This window comes from Heteronotia binoei, chromosome 9, assembly GCF_032191835.1.
Source record: "Heteronotia binoei isolate CCM8104 ecotype False Entrance Well chromosome 9, APGP_CSIRO_Hbin_v1, whole genome shotgun sequence".
NCBI lineage: Eukaryota > Metazoa > Chordata > Lepidosauria > Squamata > Gekkonidae > Heteronotia > Heteronotia binoei.
Genome location: NC_083231.1, coordinates 18569778 through 18576823, shown reverse-complemented (window position 1 = coordinate 18576823; position 7046 = coordinate 18569778). Strand labels below are relative to the sequence as shown.

The 7046-nt window shown below is 46.3% G+C and overlaps 1 non-coding gene across 1 annotated transcript; it reads left to right on the top strand.

The window, feature by feature from the left end:
• Positions 1-2698: 2698 nt before the first annotated feature.
• TRNAS-GCU (transfer RNA serine (anticodon GCU)) lies at positions 2699-2773 on the top strand. The gene has a single exon. It is a non-coding gene; the product is annotated as a tRNA-Ser (tRNA).
• The last annotated feature ends 4273 nt before the right edge of the window (positions 2774-7046 follow it).

Genomic DNA, 7046 nt, shown 5'->3' with positions numbered 1-7046 from the left:
GAGAGGTAGTTGAATGAAGCCTGTCCCTGCTTCCAGCTCTGGTATTCCAAGGAGGTCTCCCATCCAAGTACTTGCCAGGGTTGACTTTGCTAAGCTTCCAAGATCTGATGAGATTGGGCTTGTCTGGGCTAACCAGAGCAGGGTCACAATGTAGCTTTTTTGATGGCCAGATGGGACCCTCTCCTCCCCTTTTCACCAATGGAAAAGCCGATTGAATCCAATGTATCTGAAATTTTAGAAAAATCCATTCCGATAAGCATGAAAAATTAAATTTTATGGGTCCCCCCCCCAGGAATCCTTTCCCCCCCCCTCTTCAGATCTGTTATAGTCTATACGGCCCATTTATAGTCTATGGAGAAGATATCTGGGGGTCTGGGAGGGCTGTTTAAAGGTAGATAAAGCAGAAATAAGAAGAATGCTCATTGAGGGCTAAATTGTTCCAACTATATGGCAATGAGTTCCAGAGGGAGCTCCTTCTATGGATAATTGCAAAAATAATTCCTTTGGAATCCATGCTGGATAAAAAAAAGAATGAGACAGTTGCCCTTACCATCTGCCCCACAGTACTTTCTTATGGGCCCAGTTTCTTGAGTAGAAACATCATGGCCAGAATAATATTTCACTATTTAGTATACCTATGAGTTCAGTTATACTTTACTAGAGTTCTTGTTAAAGTGTGGGGGGGGGGTTGTTTTTTTTGGCCTTTCCCATAGCTAAGCACCTGTGATAATGGCCTCAGGCAGAATGCTCTCTGTGGTCATTCCATACACCCGACAGATATTTACCCAGTACTAGGGATTTGCACGAACCAAACCACAAAACAAAATTCATCAGACATTTTGCCCTGTTTATGGTTCGCGAACCGAAATTCCCATCAGGTCTACCATTTTGCACTCTGATGAACTTTTAAAGCAGTTCATGACACTTTGTGGATAGAGCAGAAAGCAGGGGTTTAAACAGAAGTCCCTTTAAACCTCTGCTTTCTGTTCCCCAGGAAAGTCACAAAAAAGGGACTGTTTAAGAAAGCATAACCCTCCCCCACCCCGGCCAACTTTTTGTGTTTTCTGGTGCAGTCTCCTCAACAGGGCTTTTCTTTGTAGCAGGAACTCCTTTGCATAAAAGGCTACCCCCCCCCCCCAGTGTAGCCAATCCTCCTGGAAATTACAGTAGGCCCTGTAAGAAGAGCCCTGTAAGCTCTTCGAGGATTGGCTACATCGGGGGGGGGGGGGGTAGCCAGGACTATTTTTCTAGCAGGAGCTCATCTGCATGATAGGCCACACCCCCTGATGTAGCCAATCCCCCTGGAGTTTACAGTAGGCCTTGTTCTAAGAGTCCTCTAAGCTCTTGGAGGATTGGCTACATCAGGGAGGGCATGGCCTAATATGCAGAGGAGCTCCTGCTAGAAAAAGAGCCCTGGGTGTAACCTAATATGCAATATGCAAAGAAGTGCCTGCTAAAAAAAAAAAAAAGCCCTGTGGCCTTCAAAGTGGACTGCATAAGAAAGAGTGAAAAACAGCAGAGAGTTGGGGAGCAGCCTGAAGTCCCTTTCAACAGGGTTTGCGGGGTCACAAGCCACAAACAAACCAGTTCAGTTCACAAACAAACCCCAAACAGGTGCAATCCACCCATTTTCTGGTTCATGCCTATCTCTATTCAACACTTAACTAGGTGGACGAACAATCTGACTTGGAATAATGTAGCCACCGAACCGTTCAAAGCAATTGGGACAATCCTCAAATCTGCTCATTCCGTTCAGTATTGTTGATATTTTTATAGGATTGGTGTTGAAACTGAAGATGGGGCATGAACAGCTTCTGTCCCAGGCACTTCAAGGAGAAAGGATATGCATTTCCAATTGTGGATGAAGAGAGCATTCTGCTATCCCCCCTCCCCCCCCCGTTCGTTCTAAAACTGATTTACTTATCCAAACAGATGGAGAGCAGGCTGTTTCATTGTTACTACCCAATTCCATTCCAAACTAAAACAGCAGATTCATATCGAGTTGTAAAAAAATTAAGGGGGTGGGTGAGTTGGTGCCAACAGATTCTATGTAAAATGAAAATTCAAGATGAACGTGGAGATTCATGCTTAGGTGAAAGATCTGATGAAGCCAAAAGGCTAGCACAGTTTCCAAAGAGTAGATGTATTGATGCCCTAAATGGTATAGCGAGGGCTTTTTTTGTAGAAAAAGCCCAGCATGAACTCATTTGCATATTAGGCCACACCCTCTGATGCCAAGCAAGCCAGAATTACGTTTCTGTACGTTCCTGCTCGAAAAAAGCCCTGGGTATAGCTTAGGTTCATTAGATCTCATAAGCTAAGCAGGGTCAGTGCAACCTTCTCATAAACTGAGTAGAAGGAAACCTCGCAGCAACCAAAAAAGTACATTTTTGCTCCTTGAATGGTGAATTTGATTGCGGAAATGGAAACCCCCGGATAGATAGAGATGCAGGCAAAAGGGAAACTGCAAATGCGGAAAGTGTCCCGGTTCATACTTGGATGCCCAGAGTTGCTACACAGAGGCAGACAATGACCCTATAGAGTTGCTGTAAAGTCGCCTGTGACCTGCTGGCACTTCCCACCATTGGACAACAGATCAGATGCACAGAAAGGTCAGTGTGGTGTGAGGTGCTGAGAAGAGAAGAGAAGCAGGTACAGTGACAGAGAAACACGGTGAAAACTGATGTCTAAGTCAAGGGGAGGGATGGTGGCTCAGTGGTAGAGCATCTGCTTGCTAAGCAGAAGGTCCTAGGTTCAACCCCCAGCATCTCCAAAAAAGGGTACAGGCAAATAGGTGAGAAAAACCTCAGCTTGAGACCCTGGAGAGCCGCTGCCAGTCTGAGTAGACAAGACTGACTTTGATGGACTGAAGGTCTGATTCAGTATAAGGCAGCTTCATATGTCATATGTCCAAGTGATTCCTTTTCTTTATTTTACTTGATATATATTCTGTCTTTCTCATTGAGACTCAAGGCAGGTTACCAAGTCAATTCTATCCACAGTTACACCCTTTTAAACCTGCGAGCCAGTTTGGTGTAGTGGTTAAATGTGCGGATTTTCTGGGAGAACCGGGTTTGATTCCCCACTCCTCCACCTGCACCTACTGGGATAGCCTTGGGTTAACCATAGCTCTCGTAGGAGTTGTCCTTGAAAGGGCAGCTGCTGTAAGAGCTCTTTCAGCCCCACCAACCTTACAGGCTGTCTGCTGTGGGGGAAGAAGATAAGCCGCTCTGAGACTCTGATTCAGAGAGGGCAGAGTATAAATCTGTCTTCTTTTTCTTCTCGTTTCTCTGGTTAGCTTGGTCTTGCCATGCCTCAGAAGCTAAGCAGGATCAGCCCCGGTTAGTCCGTGGATGGGAGACCACCAAGGAAGTCTAAGGTCATTACATAGAGGCAGGCACTGGCAAACCACTTCTGTTCATTGTCTCTTGTTTTGCAAACTCTGCAGGGTCACCAGAAGTCAGCTACAACTTCACACACACATCTATCTCAGTTGTTGTTTTTGGCGACGATATGGACGTATACGCTTCAGTTTAGGAAATCACATATATTTGTATTTTTGTTCAGTGACAAGAGAAGACCCAAAGATAGGCCTTACAGCTAAGTAATATCTATGGCAAATGAGATCACAACTAACGTGGCTCACACCTCATGGCAGTGTGAAATTCTTACTTCTAACTAGATTGGGCAGCCTCTGTTGTAAACAGCCAAATGCACAATATTTCTTAAGGATTCTAGAAGGGAGGCCCAAAAATATTAATTTCTATGCTACTAGAGAGCCAGTTTGGTGTAGTGGTTAAGTGTGCAGACTCTTGTCTAGGAGAACCGGGTTTGATTCCCCACTCCTCCACTTGCAGCTGCTGGAATGGCCTCGGGTCAGCCATAGCTCTTGCAGGAATTGTCTTTGAAAGAGCCATAGCTCTTGTAGGAGTTGTCCTGTAAGTGCTCTCTCAGCCCCACCTAAATCACAGGGTGTCTGTTGTGGGGGTGGGGGGGAGGAAAAGTAGATTGTGACCGGTCTGAGACTCTGAGATTCAGATATAGGGCAGGATATAAATCCAATATCATCATCATCATCTTCATCTTCTTCTTCTTCTTCTTCTTCTTCTTCTTCTTCTTCTTCTTCTTCTTCTTCTTCTTCTTCTTCTTCTTCTTCTTCTTCTTCTTCTTCTCCTTCTTCCTCTATGGAAGTATGATGGATGTAGAAGCTGATGGTCTTCTCTCAGTTGTGATGGCACTGTTGCGAGCAGGTGGGTGTTTTGGCCCATCATAGCCACCCCCGCCCTTGGATTTAATGTGCACAGTCACAGCTCACATCTGTTCCCCACAGCCTGCTCAACCTTACCTCATTTTAGGATGACTCCCATTAAAGTCCTTACTGCACCTCCATTGCACATTTCCAACTGTGTGGTCAGCTCAGGTGTGCTATGCACTTTCAGGCGCGGAATGAATGCTCCACACTGCATGTGCGTGGCCCAGAACTGGATCAACATGTTTTTTTTTTTTGGGGGGGGGGCTAAAAATGACTCCCCTCTATGGGCCCATTCTATCTTGTGACCCCATAGAATAGAATGGACTCCATACCCAATTTGGTGTCCCCCCTGCAGCACCTGGGGCAAGTGCCCATTCTTCTCCTCCCTAGATCCAGCCCTGGTGGTGGTGGTGATGATATTGGATTTATATCCCGCCCTATACTCTGAATATCAGAGTCTCAAAGGGGTCACAATCTCCTTTACCTTCTCCCCCCACAACAGACACTCTTTGAGATAGGTGGGGCTGAGAAAGTTCTTACAGCAGCTGCCCTTTCAAGGACAACTCCTGGGGGAGGTATGTCAAGTCGGCAGATTCAATAATGAGTCGTTGTTGATACAAAGAAACTACTTTATTGATACTGATACTTGAGGCTTGGCCAGCATTGAAAAGACTAAAGAATAAACTGTAGATACATGGCATATAAGGGACACTTCAAAGGGATTCCTAAGGGGGGAGGATTATGTAGGGAACATTCACACATTGATGTTACCAATTCGTTCTCAGGCTTGCATGGCCTTGATCGTAGTGGGCTCCTGACTCCCTTCCGAGAGCCAGGCCTGAGAAGGCACAGATAAGACTTTCACATCTTTCCATTTCAAAGCAAGGCTGCTCACTACAGGAAGGGAGGGGTAGGAAGGGTACAAGCTAGCAGCATTTGATTATACTTTGGTCCTACCCAGAATGCTCTTTGACTGAGCCAGAGTTACAGACAGACTTGACAAGGTATGGCTGCCCCAAGGCCCTTCCAGCAGCTGCAAGTGGAGGAGTGGGGAAACAAACCCAGTTCTCCCAGATAAGAGTCCGCACACTTCACCACTACACTGGTGTGGCCTGCGCCTGTCTTGATCACTGGGCAGGCACCATCCGATTACCATGGTGCATCTCAACCTAGACAGAGGCCACAGTAGCAAGTGGCTCATCTAATCCCAACCATTGTCTGATTATTTGGAGTGGTAGAACTGAAACCATCAGTTTAACAAGTATCAATTGACCTAGGCCTTGTGAAGATGACAACTCTGGCTGGGCAGCTCAGTCTGAACCATAGTCAGACTCAAGGCCTTATCCCTCCCCCTCCTTTCCTGGACAGTAAAAGCAGAGATGTCAGTAGGGTTGCCAACTTCCAGGTGGAACCTGGAGATCTTCCACGTTTACAGTTGATTTCCAGATGACCCAGACACTTTCCCTTGGAGTATCCTTTAGGGAATGGGTTTTATGGCATAATATCCTGCTGAGGTCCTTCCCCTGCCCAAACTCAACCCTCCCCAGGCTCCACCCACACTCCAGGTATTCACCAATCCAGAGCTGGCAACCCTAGGTGTCGATGAGCTGAAACAAGCTTAAGGGTTTTCCCTCCCATTAATGATGGAATACAGGGCTTTTTATTTAAAAAGCCCAGCAGGAACTTATTTGCATATTAGGCCACACCCTGGTGTCACCATTGTTTTGTGCAGGGCGTTTTTGTGGCGCAGAGTGTTAAACCTGCCATACTGCAGTCCTAAGCTCTGCTCACGACCTGAGTTCGATCTCAGCAGAAGCTGGTTTTAGTTAGCCGGCTCCAAGTTGTCTCAGCCTTCCCTCTTTCCGAGGTTGGTAAAATGAGGACCCAGCTTGCTGGGGGGAAAGTGTAGATTACTGGGGAAGGCAATGGCAAAACCACCCCGTAAAAAGTCTGCCGTGAAAACATGAAAGCAACGTCACCCCAGAGTCGGAAACGACTGGTGCTTGCACAGGGGACCTTTCCTTTCCATGGAACCATTTCCTCGAATGCTTCATTGCAGCCTTTTGTGTTGCCTTCAGACCAGCCAGACCAATATTCTCCCAAGTATTTATTTATTAACCACATACTTGTAGATGTGGACAGTGTCAGTAATGCACTTTTAAAATAGGGGGAATGGACTCAACCTAAAAGATGGTGATAGAATAGAAGTAGGAAAACACTTGAAAGCATTCACTGTTTCCATTCTAGCTGGACCTATCCAGAAGAAGAAGAGTTGGTTTTTATATCCAGCTTTCCTCTACCTTAAAGCCCCGTGGCGCAGAGTGTTAAAGCTGCAGAACTGCAGTCTGAGTTCGATCCCCGGCGGAAGCTGGGCTTTCAAGTAGCCGGCTCGAGGTTGACTCAGCCTTCCATCCTTCCAAGGTCGGTAAAATGAGTCCCCAGCTTGTTGCGGGGAAAGTGTAGATGACTAGGGAAGGCAATGGCAAACCACCCTGTAAAAAGTCTGCCGTGAAAACATTGTGAAAGCAGCGTCACCCCAGAGTCGGAAATGACTGGTGTTTGCACAGGGGACCTTCCCTTTTTCTTTTGTAGAGAAAAATCCAGCAGGAACTAATTTGCACATTAGGCCACACCCCCTATCACCAAGCCAGCCGGAACTTCGTCCCTGTGCGTTCCTGCTCAAAAAAAGCCTTGATGGAATGAATCACTGATGCAAGAGGACTTCATTTCTGGCTATTTTTGCGGGATATACTGTAGTTATAGGAGAGGGGAATGCGATTCTACAATACAACCA